The sequence below is a fragment of the Pongo abelii genome, chromosome 2 (assembly GCF_028885655.2).
Source record: "Pongo abelii isolate AG06213 chromosome 2, NHGRI_mPonAbe1-v2.0_pri, whole genome shotgun sequence".
In the NCBI taxonomy this organism is placed as follows: domain Eukaryota; kingdom Metazoa; phylum Chordata; class Mammalia; order Primates; family Hominidae; genus Pongo; species Pongo abelii.
In genome coordinates, this window is record NC_085928.1 from 191,572,244 (window position 1) to 191,592,059 (window position 19,816).

Below are 19,816 nucleotides of genomic sequence, written 5' to 3' on the forward strand. Positions count from 1 at the left end.
AATTTATTGTAAGGCTTCCAGGTAGCATATGTCTGTGAAAAGGAAGGAGATTATTTGCAATCTTGGCAATTTGAGTTTTCATTCAGTTAGGAAGGACCAGGCAGCTGCTGTGGCCATTGCTGGGATCTGCTGATGTCTCTGTAGATGTTTGCAGGCACACAGATGGTCCACAGGACAAAGGAAAAGCTGGTGCTCAAAGACAGATAAAGGAAAGGCAGAGAGAGAAGGGAGTGCTGACTGCTGCTGCTCCTCTTACCCCGATCAGTGGAAGGGAACACCTGTATCTCCATTAATTCAGTCTCCTTCCTTAGCTCATGGAGAGAAAAGATGTTCTTCTTAGAAGGTACTATTGTCAAAGAAAGATAAATCATATTCTCTATCTTTAAAAACAAAGTAGAGAATTATGTAGTAAAAAACAAGAACTGATTTTCTTCTAAAATACAGGGTTAGGTAAAATCATAAAAGAAGACAATACAGAGTAATACAGTAGTCTTCTTTTAGATTGGTGGGTTAGAAAATTTCTAAAGAGAAATTAAACAACTAATCTTGCTGTTGTTCATGTATTCGTGTGACCATTACTTTTCCCTACAGCAAAGTATTTTACATGCTACTGAAGAACTTTAATTACAAAAACACTTCAATGTAATTAATAACAATTTCTTCACATTTACGCAATGGGAAAATGGAAGATTTCCTCTATGTTAATGCATAGTTGGCAAACAAATAGTTATACTTGACTGTAATAATCAAATAGACCTTTTATCTTAAACAAAATGAAATATTACATTTTCTACAATGTACTTTGGCTACATGCTTTTCTATGATTAAGCTGTCTCTTCAGTGTGTTAGTCACACAATTTATACCTGGATAAGGTTGTATGGCTCATCAAGAAATCTTTATGTGACACAGAGTTACATAAGTAGGCTGCCTGATGTATTATTTCTTTTCTGAGTGTGATGATGAGCATTTGATTCATTTGTTCATGTCTCTCTAAGGATGATTTATCAATGTCAATGACACTTAGATATCTGACAGCAGTTAATGTTGCTTTAAGTAAATATGGCAGCCCTACTAAAGGTATCCAGGGAGAATATTGCTTCTTATGTGGCTAAGTTCATTTAGTTTGTGACTGAACCTCTAACAAGTCAACCTCAAGAGCTTATTGTGTTTTTTGTAAGCAAACTGGAGAAACTCTCTGGAGTATGCAAAAAGTATTCCCTCAGTTCAAATGTTACAGTTGTATAAATCAACTAGCAGAGCCAAGAAAAGTAATGTAAGCCTGAACTCTTGTTTTTTTCCTTTTTTCTTGCATGCAATAGCAGTTTGGTGTTTTGTTCTGACATTAAAAGCATCTTAAATTAGAAACTACTGTTTTTGTACAAATTAACGTATGTAATTTTAACTATGGCATCTTTTTTAATTCATCAATATAATCAGATATTATGCCATCCTCTGATAGTTCTGTCTTGAATCAGGTCAATCTCAAAACTTTGCTCCTGCAAAGTGCTGCAGAAATGAAACCAGATCCTTCAGCAGGATCTGTTTGGCTGCCCAGCCTCACTGATGTGAGGGAAGGGAAAAACAGGCAGTGTAGAAGCCTCTCCAGGTGGGAGGGCTCAGGAGTTGATAGGTACAACCTCACAATGTCAGAAATTGGAATTTGTTGAGATTACAGGTGAGGAGATAGTGCTCATGTTAATTTTTTTTTCTTGGAAGTTAGTGCTGCATGCAAACAATCATGGATGTATATTGGTACTTATTCAATTGTCACTGAAAAAAAAAGTGTTCTTATTGCATTCTTCTGACCAGAAGGAGATTTTTCAGTGGGCACTTTTGCTAGGGCTGAAGAAATATGAATACTGTCTTTCACTGTCCCAAAAATACCAATATATTTTATTTCTTGGTCTTTTGTTATCTGTTATTCTCTTTCCTTTTCACCTTTTTTATTTTAAATACTCTCAAGGTATTTCTGGGTTGAGGAAAGTTGACTCCATGCAGAAATCAAAATGTGTCACTCTTAATTTCCAAAGCAATTGCATTTATCTGTAGGCAAATACCTAGAAGTCAGGTTTCTTTGACAATTAAAAAAATAATAATGGGTAAAAACATTCAAATAGCATAAAGGGCTTCTGTGGCACTGTGTTCTGTGTTGTTGCAGCATATTAATACAGAACTCTTCAGAGTCTTAATTCACTTCAGCAGCCCCTGTAAAAATTCATGCCAAAGAGTGGGAGAGAAGGTTGGCAGCCAAAGGACTAGAAGCCAAATGCTTCCTCACTGGCAGTGGCATCTGGATAGGAGGTTGGCCTGCCTCCGGGACTCTTGGCCAACAGCACTGTTGTCTATACAGACGGCTGTGTATCTGTTCAAGAGTCCAACAACTGTGTGTGTGTGTATTTTGGTAAGCTATTATTTCTGGGCCAAAGATTTCCGTGGCATTTTTGCATCTGTTGGCAACAATTCTATATTTGGCTCCCTTCATTCCCACCCGCTGCTACTTTTTAGTTTTCTGATCAAAAACATTGCACATAAATGGAAATGTATTAAGGGGAGAAAAAATATTTTAAAAGATTTTTCTTAAACCCAACAAAGCATATATAGACATGACATGGACATTATCCCAGACAGGACATTTTCCTTTCCACAAGCTATGAGTAATGTTAAAATTCTAATCTCAGTGCAAACATTTTTCTTGATCCTTTAGATAGAATCTAATTATAGAATTATCAGAAGTTACTTTCATCAGCAATATACTGAACCATTAAGAAATGCAAAGTCAAGCTACTCTTTCAAGGTTTCCAAAGGAATAATCATTTTATAATTTTATAGAATATAGTTAATGCAATATGGTACCAAGAGTTGCCAAACATCCAATCAACTGGCTTGTCAAAATCCTTTACTGTGCAAGGTTACAACCTCTTAGCCTTTTAAGGTTCTACTATCCCAAACTTATTTGTTTTGAGGATATTTCCACACTAATTCAATTCAACTAACATCTCTTGGATGGTCCCTTTATGTAAAATGCTAGGAGATGCAAAATTGAATAAGACGTCTGCCTTAAAGCGTTCTTTTTTAATGAAAACTGAGGACAGACTTGTCAACAAGTAACAAGAACATCAGAAAAAAAGACATAAAAGTCAATGGAGGTCCAAAGTACAATGCAGCACATACCAGGAATGTGGCAATAAGGAAATGAACTCCATTTTTATGTGTATCTTATGGAAAAATTTTAGTTGAAATTAGTGTTTTAAAACCGGAACAGTCCATGGGAATCAGGTAATTCTGAATCTCTCCTCTACATTTTATTGATGAGGACACTTATTTGGTCATGGTCTCACAGTGATTAATACTAGGACACAGGTCCAGTTCTCTCTCAATGCTACTCCTCTTGATTTTAGAGTTAAGACGTACTTAAAATGAAATTTGCAGGAAAATCTTTTAAAATGCCATGGCATAATTTCATGGAATAATAATAAACAATAAATAATTCCCATGACTAGGGAATCACTATGTGATGTAAATGAGAAATGGAATAGAGTTCCTGCAATCACAGACAGTTCTCTTTGGCTAGAGTGGCTAGAGCAGGACTCCGAGAAAGATCACTCAAAAATGACTTATAGAGGGCCGGGAGGCTCACGCCTGTAATCCCAGCACTTTGGGAGGCCATGGCGGATGGATCACCTCAGCCTGACCAACATGGTGAAACCCCATCTCTACTAAAAATCCAAAGTTAGCAGAGCGTGGTGGTGCATGCCTGTAATCCCAGCTACTTGGGAGGCTTAGGCAGGAGAATTGCTTGAACCCAGGAGGCGAAAGTTGCAGTGAATTGCACTTTCGCCATTGCAATCCGTCCTGGGTGAGAGAGCGAGATAAAATAACCTTCTGCTCTAATTCAGCATACCAAGCGCCATGTCTATAGGAACAGAATATTCCTATTGTATTTCTCATTGATGGGTTAATAAATTAGATTTTTAGGCTTCTGCATCAACCTTGTGCACTTAATTAATATGAGTTCATTCCTAAAAGATCTGTTCTTGAGCAGGCTAACATTAGGCTTCTGCGTGTTTATGATGAGGGTCACAGTTTAACGCCTTGCTTCTCAAAGTATGGTCCTCAGGCCAGCAGCATCGGTATCAGTAGGTAGCCTGTTGGAAATGCAGAATAGACCTACTAAATCAAGAATTTATAGTCTAACAAGATCCCAGACAATTTGTATGTATTTGTCCCAGGTATTTCTAAAATTTGAGAAATTTTAGAATTTTGCTTGTTTGAGAAATTTGCTTGTTTGAGCAGGAACAAGCAAAATTTTTCTGGAGAAGACCGAATAGTAAATATTTTAGGTTTTGTAGAATATATGGTCTTTGTTGTAACTACTTAACTCTGCCGTTTTAGTACAAAAGCAGCCACAGACAATATGGAAACCAATGAGCATGGCTATGTCCCAATACAACTATATGTGGACACTGAAACTTGAATTTCATATAATATTTATAATGCAAAATATTTTTATTTTTTTAACCACGTAAAAACCTTTTTTAACTTGCAAGGCCTTACAACAATAGAGGGCAAGCCAGATTATCCTACCGGTAGTAGTTTGCCCATGCTTTGCTCTGGACCAGAGAAAACTCCATTAGGGTCAAGTCATCCTGTGAAGTCAGGCATTCCCTATTGACCCATCCCCAATTCCCATGTGCCAAGCGAGACTTTTCCTCTTTAAATTTTCAAAGATGGGCTGGGTGTGATGGCTCACACTTACAATTGCAGCACTTTGGGAAACTGAGGCAGGAGGATTGCTTGAGCTCAGTTCGAGACTAGCCTGGGCAACATAGCGATACCTCATCTCTACTAAAACTGAAAAAAAAAAAGAAAGAAAAGATGTGGTGGTGCAAGCCTGTAGTCCCAGCTACTTAAGAGGCTGAGCTGGGAGGATCACCTGAGCCTGGGAGATCGGGTCTGCAGTGAGCCATGATCATGCCAGTGCACTCTAGAGTAGGTGATAGAGTAAGACCCTATCTCAAAATAAATAAATTTTCAGAGATAGAATACCTTTTTTGTTTTTATCAAACTTGATAAAGTATAATTCAATACTTTTAAATAATTTAACATTTAAATTAAGACATTATAGGACTACAGGAATTCTGGAATATAGATGCAGAACTTGATAGAGAATGAGCTGATTCTCTGGGAACTGTAACATAATTTGGAATATCAATGTTCTAGTCAAACGAGCAATATCCACTTTGTTTCATGTGGTTGCCTGGGTTCTCTGACCACAAGCAGCAATGAAGAAGTGATAGACCAATGAACCCTACTACAACCATAGACTCATATGCACCAAGGATGAGCAAAGTTTAGGTAACAAAGTGCAGAAAGAAGCAGGCGTAGACTACCAATTACCTAATTTTTAATCCATGTTTATATGTCCCAAATGGCAGGAATATTTGGTCTCTTAACTCCCTGTCACCATTTGTGCGGCAGGATATCCACTTGGAAGCATGCCACAATCACCAGTCAGCCCTGCCACCACTTAGTTCATCTGTCAGCCACAGAAATGTTTTGGCCACCACCACTGGGTTTATTTTTTCCAGTGAGATAAGGCAATTGACCCCGCACTTCTAATGAGTGGTATAAAGTAAGCTGATAGATTCTGAATATCATTCTTACTGTCTGAATTATTAGATCTTTTTCTCCTCAACTGGATTAACTAACAACAAAAAAAGTGTTTCAATCATGATACTTTAAGTAACAAGTTTAGATAACGATAAAGCTCCCATATGTGATGGATGTAAGTTTCTAGACATCCATTTCACATTAATAGTTCTATCATCTGAAGCAATGTTTACTCTTTTTATTGTCATGACACAAATTTCTAATTTTATGTATTTATCCGCAGTTCTAAAGTTTGAAGACACACACATAATCACCTGAAGAACTTTTTTTTTTTTTTTTTTTTTTTTAAGACAGTCTCGCTCTGTAGCACAGGGTGGAGTGCAGTGGCGTGATCTCGGCTCACTGCAACATCCACCTCCTGGGTTCAGGCAGTTCTCCTGCCTCAGTCTCTCAAGGTATCTGGGACTACAACTGTGCCACCATGCCCGGCTAATTTTTGTATTTTTAGTAAAGAGGTTTCGCTATGTTGGACAGGCTGTTCTTGAACTCTTGGCCTCATGTGATCTTCCTGCCTCGACCTCCCAAAGTGCTGGGATTACAGGCATGAGCCAACGCACCTGGTCCAGGAACTTTTTAAACGTGCCCATGAGCAAGGGGCTCCCCAAAATGAATAGAATCAGAGTACCTAGTGGTGGGTCCTGGCATTTCTATTTAAAAAAAAAGTTTACCTCGCTTGACCAGTTGCAACTTTTGTGCCTCTAAGAAGTATCTGAACAGCTTAGAGTAGCACTTTGGGATATCTACTACCCTGGGATATTACTAATCTTAGTTTTTACTCAGGAACAAATGAGCGTAATCTTGTTTTGCTTTTTATTTATTTATTTATTTTTTAAATTTTATTATTATTATACTTTAAGTTTTAGGGTACATGTGCACAACGTGCAGGTTTGTTACATATGTATACATGTGCCATGTTGGTGTGCTGCACCCATTAACTCGTCATTTAGCATTAGGTATATCTCCTAATGCTATCCATCCCCCCTCCCCCCACCCCACAACAGTTCCCGGTGTGTGATGTTCCCCTTCCTGTGTCCATGTGTTCTCATTGTTCAATTCCCACCTATGAGTGAGAACATGCGGTGTTTGGTTTTTTGTTTTGCTTTTTAAATTTCATTGTTATTTTGGAGTCTGTGGAGAAAAAAAATAATTTAATTGGTGTTAAAGCAATTCATCATATGAAACAGAATATGAGAATAATCTGACTATTCAAATTTCAAACTGTTGTGTTAATAGTAATTAAATTGTTAACCACTGAGTCATGTCTATGCCAGGCACCACGCTAGGGTGCTTTACATACATTATCTCATTTAACCTTCTCAGTAACTGCATAATACAAGTTGGAAATGCCCTCACTTTGCACTGCAAAAACGGAAAGATCAGACAGATTAAGTAACTTATCCAAACTCACAGCTAGTTAGCAGGACCACAATTTGAATCTATGTCTTTAGGATTCCAAAAATCCACAATTTTAATCTCTCCATATATAATTCAAGAATCCAAAAGAACCACAGTTAAGGCAAATAGCTTCTTTGACTATGACCTAAAAAAAAAATAATAAATTAAAAAAATAAAATAAATTGGGTTCCTTTCATTACTTACACTTTGCTTGCCTGTGCACATAACTGGACTCTTGGTTAATCACCAGTTAGCTCAAACAGGTTAATCACCTCTTGACCAATCTGTTTGAAACTGGTCAATTCAGTAGAAACAATCAAGCTGGCAGCAGTTTTGAATAGCTGCCTCAGGAAAACGGTCCCTTCAATTCTGGATTGAGACATGGGGTTGGGATAACTCACACTGCCAATGTTTCCAGGGAAAATATCCAATGCAAGGAAGGAGGAAAGAAACAATTAAAACTAAAAAACAAGGGAACATCACATATCTATATGTTTGTGACTATGGTTTTTAGCATAAATATCCCTTAATAGTTATTGTACATACATGTAAATGGGTATAATGAATATATGTATGTATGTGGATATGTATACACACACACATACACACACAGATTACCAGCAGGTGAGCATAAATTAAACCAAGTGTGAATCCTGTTATTTTTTAGTCTTTCTTCCACACCTGGTGAATTTAAACCCCTATAGGTCATCTTGTCAAAATACAATTTAGTTCTGAAATAAAATAACAGAACGGAAACAAACACGATCCATTAAAACTCACTGCCAATGTTGCCAGATAACTACAAAAAAATAGAGTGTCTCAGACAGAAATATCAATAACTTTAATGCGTGCGATTTGTTAACAGGGAAGAAAACAAGCAAACTTGCTCTCCGCTGACTGTCACTAATATTTATTCGTCCAGTGACTGTTAATCAAACCAAGTTTACAGTCCCGTACAGCACCTGTCACAGGTGCTGATCATTAATCAGCTATTACAGCAGTTTATTCTGCTGCTGACAACTCGCAATTTTCCACTGATTCAGCTAGTTTGTCAGGTGGGAATTATGGCATAGCGCATGTGACAAAACACATCACCCTTTTTTTTTGCATTTTCAGGCTTCTCTCTCCTGCTTTCTCCCCCTTTTTAGACAAACAATATCTGGGAACTCAGAAGTAATAAGGCGGAATGCATAATTAATTACCCAGCTTGCTCTAATTAGGGATGAATAAGTTGTGTCCCTCTCATCATCACAAATGTGGTGATGGGTAATACCAGTTTATGCTGTATTAACTGCAAATATGCAATCCTTCTGAGAGCACTTTTGTTGATGAATTTGATGAATGTGACAATAATTAGCAGAGACAGATGAGAGCTAAATTACTACTGACAATGTAATGCTATCCTGCTCGAGGGCCTGGGAACGTGGCAGGATAACATGGCAGGGACCTGGGCCTCATTTCTAATTAATAGTCTTTTTTTCTTTTTCCTTTTTTTTTCTTTTTTCTTTCTTTTTTTTTTTTTTTTTTTTTTGCCAGTGGGGGAAAAAAGGAGTAACGGTAATTGTTTTCCTCAAAGGCTGCAGGGAGTTATCAGGGTAATAAAGTTAATTAGCAGAACAAACATCCTTTCACTGCCTTACCAGTCTGAGGAAAAGAGGGTAATTCAGACTGCAGAAAGATATGACTAGATGAGATGATAAGAAAAGAAATTTTACACAGGAGGCCAACAGAGAATGATTTTCTGCCTTCATTTATTTGGCTTGATGCATGGAAAGAAATTAGACAGCCTCTTCTTTTAGGTCACAAAGTTGCTCATGTAAAGGACTTTATTGTTATGATTTTGAGTTTGGGAAATAAAGTTAGCTTAAATAAACTCCACTGTTTACTTCTTTCTTTTCTAGGTAGTGATAGGTTTGTTCAATTTTATCTTTATTCAAGTGCATTTTCCTAATGTCCCAGGCATAGAAGTGAGTTCTAATATTTGCCAAAGAGAACATTTGGCTGCACTTTGTCTTACAGAAATCTGTTTTGTTATCTGAATCTTTTGGAAAAAGTAAGAAATTGTTCAGCAATTTCCACGAAGTAGTACTCTTTATTTTCTTGTGTAAATTTAAAAATTAAAATGAGATTTTTTAAATGTATGTAATCTAATTCTATTTTTGTAATCTCAAAAGTCATCTTTATTAAAATGTGGCAATATTATTTGTCATTTCTGTCGCAGCATTGTAGATATATGAGTAATCAATCAAAAAGGTGAATAGTTCAATGAATCTCGGTTTTACATATAGCTATATTCAGTTCGGTCACATTGCTTAACAAAAGTAGATTCAACATAATGGGAAAACATCCACCAGACGTTCTGAAGACTTTGCAAGTTTATTTTTTCCTATGAAGATCATAAGTGGTTGGCCCCCTTCAAACATCATACATCTGAAATGACTGTTTAGTATGAAGTAAATAACACTAGGATGAAAGCCTGAAGCTTTCTAAAATAATATCCACAAGGAAGTGTCTATGATTTTTGTTCCTTTTAGGTACATTTCCAAAAATTTTCATTTTATGCTTCATAAATCATTACATATCTAAGTTCTACATATTTACCATGCATATAAATGTGCACACATTCATTTATTGTTAGAGCTAAATGAAACACCTTTCACATGACTCTGTGTTTAATTCTAAGTTAAGGACATAAGGAGTTAAGTGGTGAATTTCTACTTCTGTGTTTGACAGTATGGCACCAGGATGACTTTTCAACAGAATCCTATATGGATAGACTTCCATGAAAAATGGGTGAAACTTCTAACAAAATGGCCTTTATTCCTAATATCCACATTGCTAAAGTACTGTACTAGTCCCTAAGGACAAAAGTAGTATAGAGGACATAACACTGAACTGACTGAGTTGTTTACTGGCTGTGCTACCACATGTGTATGATTTGCATTGTCCTGTCATGTTCCTTATCGTTGATTTGCTCATCTATAAAACTGGTTACCCTGCCCTGCCAGCCTCATAGGATTGCTATCGAGCATGCACACACACACACTCTTTCTCTCTCTCTCTCTTTTAGATTGCTATGTTTTACCTTGTATCCTTACCAGCATTTTTAATTTTTTGCCATATAATCAAACTTTACCTTTAAGTAGGAAAATTCTAGAACTAAAAGAAGCATTCCATGCTACTTTCCAACAACATCTAACATTTTAAAACAAGTTCACTTACCAAAAGGGAGACAAACTATGAAAGAAGTAACACAAAAATACAAATGCAAAATTGCTTTTTTCTAGAAATGGTCTAAAATTTTTATTGTGAGAGAAAGAGTAACAGGGAACACATTTGTTTGTTTCCTTTGGGACCTAGGACAAATGTATTGAATATTCTGGTCCTTTCCCCTCTAGCCACTACTTCCTTCATTGGACTGCAAGGTATTTCTGTTTGGAAAAGTAATGGAGTCCAGTCAACTTCATTGATCTCCAAGGACTGTCAAAATTATAAAACTTGCTGTGGAGCTCTGACATGCCAGAAGCCGCTAGAAAAAGAAGTTTGACATTCAGAAACTTATCAAGAGGTTCTACTCTTTGGATAGAGACCAAAATAATACTTTGAAGTAAGTAGTAATTTCCAATATTAGCCCATTGGGTGAGCTAAAAATGCCTTAGTTAGATTTGCCAGAATTAGACATTAGATTTGTTAGAATTAGGAGTTCACTAATTAGATGCCCTAGGCACTAGCCATATGTACTATTGGTATTATTATGAATCTTTAGGAATTTAATTCTTTCTTTGCCTTTTTTACTCTGAATTCCTAAATCATTGTTTGAAAGAGTATTTTGACCAATTCCCAGTTTATAAGGGTTCTGGGGCATTTTTCCTTCTTGTATGAGTTCAGAGGAGTGTTAGTTGGCTAACTAATTACAAGGGACTAAAAATAAACCATGGTTTATTATTTTCCAATTTTGAATTACAAAATTATTTAAATGTCTGTAATCGAAGTGCCACATTACTATGTAATGAAATTACAATACTGCTTAATGACATTAGGAAACTGCATGCAAAAAAATATTTGTACACAAGGTGGTGATGTTAGCAACCAACTACAGTACTTTTATTCTGCTAAAAACCACAATAAATAACAACAGATTGCTTTCCCTAAGTGATCCCCAAAGGGCACATTTAGTTGTTCATATAATGATAACATGTAAGGGCACAGAGCCACATGGAAAACCTGTCAGCACATGTCATTAGAGTAGCAGAGAAAAAAGAGAAAAAGGAAAAATCACAAAATAGAGAATAACTGCTAAAGAATAAAATTATGTTTACAAGTAGTAAAGATTCAAGAATTCAGCTCTTAATACATAAGTTTCTATTGACTCCTATTTAGATATATATGTCCAAAGAGTTACATTCTAAGTGTAAAACTGTCTCTGTAGCTCTAATAAAATATACCTACTTTCCAGACAGCTTTCTGTCTGAAAACTTTTGCCTCCCAAGCTTCCCCCTGCCTTTACAGTTAGGTTTCCTGATCCCAATCCTAACTACAACCTTGGTCCACTGAGGACAATATCTTTCCCTCTGTTCATATTCCTTGTGCACAAATTCAAGTTTTTATGTTTCTATTAGTATAATTCAGAGCAATTAAAAATTGAAGCTGCGAAAATAAGTCATAAACATTATTTCTCATGAAATATTTGACCTTATCAATTCTAAAATAGAAATTAATACAAGCCAACATTAAAACCAGCTCATATTTCTTGTAAAGTGGTACATTAATAATGACCTCTCAGGCATAAGTAATTAATTTTATTATATTTATCCCCAAAATTCATGTATTTGTTATAGTGAAATGTATTTATTCTCAGATACTTTTTTAAAGTAAATGATGTCATCAGCAGGAACACAGAACTTGTTGGCTGCCAGGTAGAAAGCATATGTGCCGTGAACCAAAAAGGTAGGAAGGTGTATTTTCAATTTGAAGGTTCTTCTCCTAAGATGAAAAGAGCTGCAACTGTTTTTGCAAGTAAGAAAGCAAAATATCTGTTCTTGAATTATCTAAGGATGAGTCAGAAACTTAAAGCCAAAGAAAAGTAATAAATAATGACAACAGATGTTTGTAAACGTGTGCTCCCCTGTTCAGTGTTTGTATGTGTTGTTTTGCCTTGATGTGCTGTCAGCAGCCTCTCACCTGGGAGTAGTGATATCTTATCAAAGCCCAAACAGTTCCTCTTCACAACAGACAGATAATAGTCCCTTTCAATTTATCATACTGGAAGTCTAAAAGAACCATGGGAACGATTGGTCAGGTGACAGTTTGACGGACAGTTTGACAGCCCTTAAAGCATCATGGGAAATGGTTGTCACCTGATTTTCAGAGCAACCAGGGAGATAACCTTCAGAATGATGAGGGAAACAAAAATCTGAATATGTGTATAAGATCCAGTGCCAGCATCAGTGCTCACTTAAGTGATAATAGGTATGAATTTAGATGACTCAAAATGTTGTTATCAAACCTGAGGGGTTTTCCAAGTCCAGAAGTGCCCATCATCTCTTTAGATGCCTTTTATATTTTTATTCAAATGTCATTTCAAAATATATACATAATATAAGGCTTTCATTTTAAAGAGACACAATCAAATGTACTAAATATTTAACCACATGTTAAATATATTAGCTGACCACTAATATTCTCCAGATTTCGAGTCTGCTTTCCTTTTGACAAACTCCTTGTATACCATATCCTAAATATAGTTTGCATACTGCAGTTCTAATTAAGAAAGCTATTATAAAAAAATCATATAGGTCAAATTTTACAGGTGGGACTAACTCAGACTCACGAAGATCAGTGTAGTGTTAGTGCAAAAAAATCAAAATAAAAGAAATCAATTTGAAGATCTCAGGCACAAAAACCTTTGAATCTATATTAATTCACTCATGGAGCCAACAAACATAAACTGAGCACTTACTACATGCAAGGGTCTCTGCTGGACATATAAAGATGAGAAAAATAAAAGCCCAGTTTTCAACAGCTCACAGTTTGTGAGTGAGGATAGACAGTTTAAATGATAGTAGATGGCAAAAGAAATCATCAGTCCAAATCCACTGCCTTTTAGTTGGTGAGGCTTACACACAATTGCTGACAACAGTGTCCCTTCCATATTTTCTCTTGTATATTGTATACGCAGTTTACAATAGTTCTGTGGTCTGACCTAAAGACATAGTCCCTGGAAATTGAGATTCCAAAGGGAAAAAAAATAAGGATTCATTTTTTATACATTTATTGAGTGCACTCCAACTTTGAAGAATGATTTCAGAAACGGTAAGGAAGTAAAGAGACTTGAGATGAAGTTCCCACAATTGAGTAGGACCTAAACCTCACAAACTCTCTGTTCCTTAGATATTTGAGCTACTTTTTTTTTTCAGAGCAGACACTCAAAAACTTAATTTTAAAATTATATCTAATATACAGAAAATCTAGAATAATACAAAAAGCTCCTTTATACTCTTATTTCAAAATTTATTAATCATTAAGATTTTGCCACATTTGTTTTTATCATTCCTGTTCTCTCTCTCCTTCTTTCCTTCTTTTATCCCCATTTAGCTATCTGTATATTTTTCAGTAATGTTAATAGGAAGAAATGAGAATAGATTTGTGTCTGATTCATCTTTATACTTCTTCACAAAGCCTGGCAACTGCCTTGTATATATGTAATAAATATTTATGAATGAATGAATGATGAATAATATTCAACCTAGATCTTGTCTTTGATCTTTTAGATTTGTGTTTATGCATAAATATAAAATGTACTTATTATTTTTCTAAACATATGTAATATTTCATAAAATACTAATCTACCCCCCAAAACTATGTCCGATCAATGGGTGTAATAAACAAATAACAAAAAAAATTTTTTTAATGCAGCAGGAATGTCAAGTGACTTTCCAAAGAAAGTAAAAGATAAAAGCTTTAGGTGCTGCTGGCTCTTTGTCCTGCTCTGGGACAACTATAGATGCTGGACAAAAAAAAAAAAAAAAAAAAAAGCAGGGATTTAAAACAGAAACTATCTTTCTGAAAAACACTCTAGCACCATTGTTGAAATTGGTACCATTTGGCTGCTTGACACTTTTGGGATAACATTCTGCTTTCACAAATTTTGATGCTTTGGACTCACATTCCAACATGATTTTTCAAATCTAGTTGTGCAAAAGCCAGACAAGCCAGACAAATAGTGAGAGCACCCTCCGTGTTTTCCAGGGAACTGAAAAAGAGCCAGTAAATAATTTAAATAACTCTTACCAACAGAATATTCTACATGTAATTCTTCACACGAAGACACATTATTTGGAAAAATATGAATCTGAAGTTTGCAAATGAAAAACAAAATGCTTGTAAGTACCATATGCAAATTTAAATACTTGGAGAGTGATAAAAACACATTGTGCTTATTTCAAATTGGGAGGGCAAGATGTGGGAGGGAGATGTGTCATAACTGATACATGGACAAGGTCCAAGATGCTACAGAACAACTGAATTCAGAATCATTTCTGAATCAGAGCTGTGGTTTAAAATGCTTTTCCTTTCCTTGTTGAAATAAACCCATGGAACATCAAGTTACAACAAGTCCCAGATGTAGTCCCTAGTTCACCTGATATGAATTAAGTTTCATTGTTAACAACTAATGTACTTATTTAAGCCAACGAAATAAGCTAAATATAAAGCCAGTACCAAGCCTCATAACATATTTCATAGTAATGCCAAAATCTGTGGTCTGGAAACTTAGAATAAATACAAAATATGAAATTTTCAATCAGACACACATTTTCTCAGAAAAAAAATCAGACAAAAAGTTCCACAAAAAGAAAAAAAAAAAGATGTATTAGTTAATTCATAAAACCATACGACTTGAAAAATATTACATGCACTTTTCCATTATACATTTCAAAATAAAAGGTCAGCTTGACTGTTAAGCACCATTTTGGAGGGCATAAAAGTCTTACATTATTGGCTAATGTAAGTTATATGAATTGCGGACTTTTTAAGCACCATGTGTACTTAGAGTGTATAAAGTTGGGGATCTTTTGATTCAAAGCATGTAAGTTCCACTGTTTAGATTCTTCCACTAAGGTATAACAGAGTCTCTGTGTGAGACACAAAGGAAACCGTGTGTCTTGTGACTCAGATTAGGGTTTTTGAGTTATTTATATAACCTCTCTTCTGTCAAGGCGTGTACACTGTGCTTCAAATGTGGGAAATTCTGGATTCATTTCTCTTATTTTTCTGATTGCATCTTTCCAAATTTGGTAAGTCTTGGTATTCTAAATGCAAAAAGCTTTTTGTTAGGTACCTTATTTTATATAAACTTTTTTGTCATTTAATTACTTTTAATGATTAAACAACATGTAGCTTACACAATTAGAAAATGGTCTTAAGGTTTCAAAATCCTCTGAACTTGTCTTATTTATTCCGTACCTTTCTAGTAAACTGGAGGCTTGTCAGAGTAGTGAATAAATGAGTATGCTGTTTTTTTAAAAAAAAAGATATTTAGAAATCCATCTGATTTCCTCAATGCCAAAAAGTAACCATTAAGAACCATTAAGAATTATACCTGAGACTTAATACCTAGGTGATGAAATAATCTGCACAACAAACTCCTGTGACACAATTTTACCTGTATAACAAATCTGCACATGTACCCAGAAACCTAAAATAAATGTTTTTTAAAAAAGAATGTTACCCTGTTGTTACAGCTTTTATGACTTCTTTACCGCTAAAAATGTTTAATTTTTGTCATAAAAATATGAAAATTGAGAAAAAACAGGGGGCTATGGCAGGATATCTCACTAATACTATTTTAAACATTTGCTCTTACATTATTTAAGCTACATATTTAAATTAATAAGCCCATGTTTTGAGTGCAGAAAGGGGATTCTAGCTTTTAATCCAATTACTCCTCAGAGTTCTGATTTATAATTATTCAGAGATTTATGATAAAATGTCTGAACTTCATATATGCTGAATTATCATAGGATTATCAAACATAGCACCTTACATGGTTCAACTTTCACTTGTACTAATTCATTCTCATACATTACTCTTTTGAAGGATGTGAAAGGGAAAAAAAACGAAGTTAGGTTTAAAGTAATTCTTAGAATCCAAGTAGTGTTAGTACCTACATTAGCACATTTTTTTTTTCTAGACCATTTAACTATAATGAAAACTCAAAGTGGAAAGTGAAATTATGCCCAACCAAGTGACTATTTTGTGTGCATTATATCAAATAAATAGTTTGACTTTTTCCACTGAGTATGCTTAACTGACAGTTGTTTTGGAATTTTACAGGCACAGCCATAGTGTTTTTACAATCAAGCTGTGCTTCCCATTATCTGTTCTATATGGCACTTTCAACTCTCCATTTTCTTTCTAGCCTTATAGTTAACAAAGAACAAGTGAACGTCATTACATTCCACCCTTGTAATGTTCTTTATCTGTCATCTTTGAAAATTTCTCTCACCTCCTCTTTTGTCAGCCAAAAAAGATTTAATTTGTTCTTATTTCTTCCTCTTCACCATCTTAGGAAAGTTACTTAAAGTTCTCTAAGACTCAGTTTCCTCATTTATAAAGTCGAAATAACTATACGTACTTCGATTTGTTAGGAAGATTGAAGATTACTATAAGCAACTGCATAGTACATACTGTGACACAGTCTGCTCTCAATAAGAGGTCATTCCCTCATTTTGATTAATACTGAAATTCTTATTGACTGACTTGTATCAAAAGACATTATTCAATGTCTTAAACAAACGTCTTTTCTCAATTATACTGAAGCCAAGGTGTCAGCAGGTACTAATATTTCTTCTGGATCTATTCATTAAAAAGGACTGAACACAAACATAATCCTGAATCATAAGACTGAACATTGCCAATGCTCAGAAGGCAGAATCCTCCCCAAAGACAAAAAAAAAAAAAAAAAAAAAAAAAGAAAGAAAGATTTTTGGCCACCTTATTTTAAAAGACCAATAAAAATCTTCACTTAAGAGGTTTCACCTACAATTCCATGAAGCAGTAGTAGAAGAACATCTGGATTATGTTGTCCGAGACATTTATATGGATATCCGAAAACTTCAAAAGATATTCAAGGTATTATTAACATTTTGTTACTATGACATCAAGGAGGAAGCTGTCACAAAACGGTAACAACACAACAAATGCTTATTCAGTGCCAAGTATTGTGCTCAAGAATTTGACATGGATTATTGTATTTAATCCTCACAACCCTACTGAGGTTGGTATTACTATTAATGTTATTTTATTATCATTTTACAGATGAGAAATATAGTCACGGTTAGGGCTAGCAGCATGGTCAAGCATGGACGTGAGTGTTGGGGCCGAAAATTGAAGTGATCTGCACAAAACCCATTATGCTCATTTGGACCTGAGCTTAAAAAATAAATCTATTTTATTTTTCTTAAAGAAAAAGATATTCTTAAAGAAAAAAGGGAAAGAAAAAAATAGCATGCAAAATTTTGGCTAAAGAAGAGGAATAAGTTAAAAAGATCTGTTTTATAACATGGTGACTATAGTAAATAATGTTTTGTATACCTGAGAACTGCTAAGAGAGTGGGTTTTAGGTGTTCACAACACAAAAAAGTGATAAGTATATGAGGTAATACATATGTTAATTTGCTTAATTTAGCCATCCCACAATGTGTACATATATCAAAACATCATGTTGTACACCAAACAATATTGCCAATTAAAAAACAAATTTAAAAAATCTAATTCAAGTTGTGAGTAAATTCTCTTTTAAAATTCACCTGATTATTAAATAAGTTAAAGTTTATTTTTAAAAACTTACAACTTTTTATGAATCTTCGAGTACAGAGTTCCTAACAGTGTAACTCAGATATTAATGGGTTGTGTATTAAATGGTTTTATTTTCAGTTTTGCAGCACAGAAAACTGTTGAAATACCCATATCAACTTGATTTTTTTTAACCTAATTCAGGTGTCCTTTGACATATCTTAAATGTTGGGGGTAGGGGTCAGAGCCAGTTATCCGGCTTCTATTTTTGTCGATTGCTTAGATTTGTTCCTGTAGTCAAAACTGTCACCTCCAAAACTGGTGTGACACATGCTCGTGCATAAAATGTTGAAATGAGTACATCCTTGTATTTGTATTTGTTTTCAACATCGCCAAGGTGCCATGGGAAATAAAAGTAACAAAATTAAAAAATAAAATAAAATTATTAAAAAGCCAAAAAAATCTAATTCTAAATATTTAAAGCATTTATTTAAACTAGTGGTTCTCATTTTTTTGGCCTTAGAACTCTTAGAAACAGTCTTTAAAATTACTGAAGACCTCAAAGAGCTTTTGCCTATGTGGGTTATATTTAACAATATTTATCATATTAAAAATGAAGACTGAGAAACTTCTAAAACAGTTAACAATTTATTTTAAAATTACAATTTAAAAACTCATTTCATGTTAACATAAATAATATATATTTTAAAATAACTATAATTGTTTCTTGAGAAAAGTGGCATTATTTTACATTTTTTCAAATCTCTATAATATGTGGCATAACAGAAGATAGTTAAATGTGCATACCTGCTTTGCAATTCATCTATTGTGATATGTTATTTTGAAGTCTGTTTTTTAAAAACTAACCTCATACAAATGTGGGTGGAAAAAGAGGAATATTTTAATAGCCATTTCGGATAATTATGTCTATTGTTTATTGATACACCACTGAAACTTTACGAACATGGTTTTTAAAGGTTAGTTTCAAAGTGGAGTTTGAAACAATATCAACAAAATTTTTATTTTTTTTTTAATTTATATTTTGGAGCTTGGACCACAGGCACACGCCACCACAACTGCTAATTAAAAAAAAAAAATTTTAGAGACAGGGTCTTGCTATGTTGCCTAGGTCTTGAACGCCTAGCCTCAAGGTATCCTCCTGCTTCAGCCTCCCAAAGTGTTGAGATTACAGGTGTGAGCCACCACTTTTGGCCTGAAATTCCTATACACTGTATTTTAACACCATTAGTTTATTTGGCACTTAGAATGGATCTTTTACATACCGATGATTTTGAAGTATTACGTGTTAGACACATTTGGAAAATATCTGTTCACTTCAAATCTTAATACATTTTATTATGCAATATTTAAAAATTAAACCACATTGGTTAATACCATCACTGGTTTTATTAAGTCTGCTGGTGACTCAAAAATTGCACCAGTGCTTTCCTTGAGATAGTCATCTGACTTCAATATACACAAGTGCTTTATGCAGATTTCCCATTTCGTCAAACAGAATGTTAAAGACATGCCCTCGAGAGTCAAGGTTTAATAAAATTAATGACTTCTCCTGTTTTATCAAGAACATTCCTAAAGTGAAACTGGCTATTTATTATTTTAGTGTAAGTGTGTGTAAGTGAGGAATACACTGACTAGTAGTATAGCTTAGTGCCAGTACCTTAAGTTCATGAGTAGTTTTATCCATTATTGCTTGTGCACCATCAGTGCAAAGTGCCAACACAGTAAAAAAAAAAAGCAAGTAACATTTTAATATCGTTATAAAAGTAAATTTGACTTTGTAGACCCCCTGAAAGGGCGTCAAGGATCTGTAGAGCACTTTCCGAACCATTGATTTAATGTTGTACTCTCCTTCTGCCACTCAAATATTCCATAGGTGATTCTAGAAGATGAATTAAAATGCAATAGAAAAGTTGCATGTAAAAAACTATTCCTTAA

The 19,816-nt window shown here is 34.7% G+C and overlaps 1 long non-coding RNA gene across 4 annotated transcripts in view; it reads left to right on the forward strand.

Annotated features, from left to right (window-relative positions):
• LOC129058743 (uncharacterized) overlaps positions 1-19,816 on the forward strand; it is a 686,790-nt gene that overhangs the window by 493,310 nt on the left and 173,664 nt on the right. For 2 of the 4 annotated variants that reach the window (XR_010139317.1, XR_010139316.1), the window contains exon 4: positions 10,465-10,673. The exons of 1 other annotated variant lie outside the window; for it this stretch is intronic. This is a non-coding gene — a long non-coding RNA (uncharacterized LOC129058743). Of the gene's footprint in view, positions 1-10,464; positions 10,674-14,362; positions 14,449-19,816 lie in introns of all 4 variants that reach the window. One more of the 4 variants, XR_010139319.1, reaches the window with a different exon arrangement.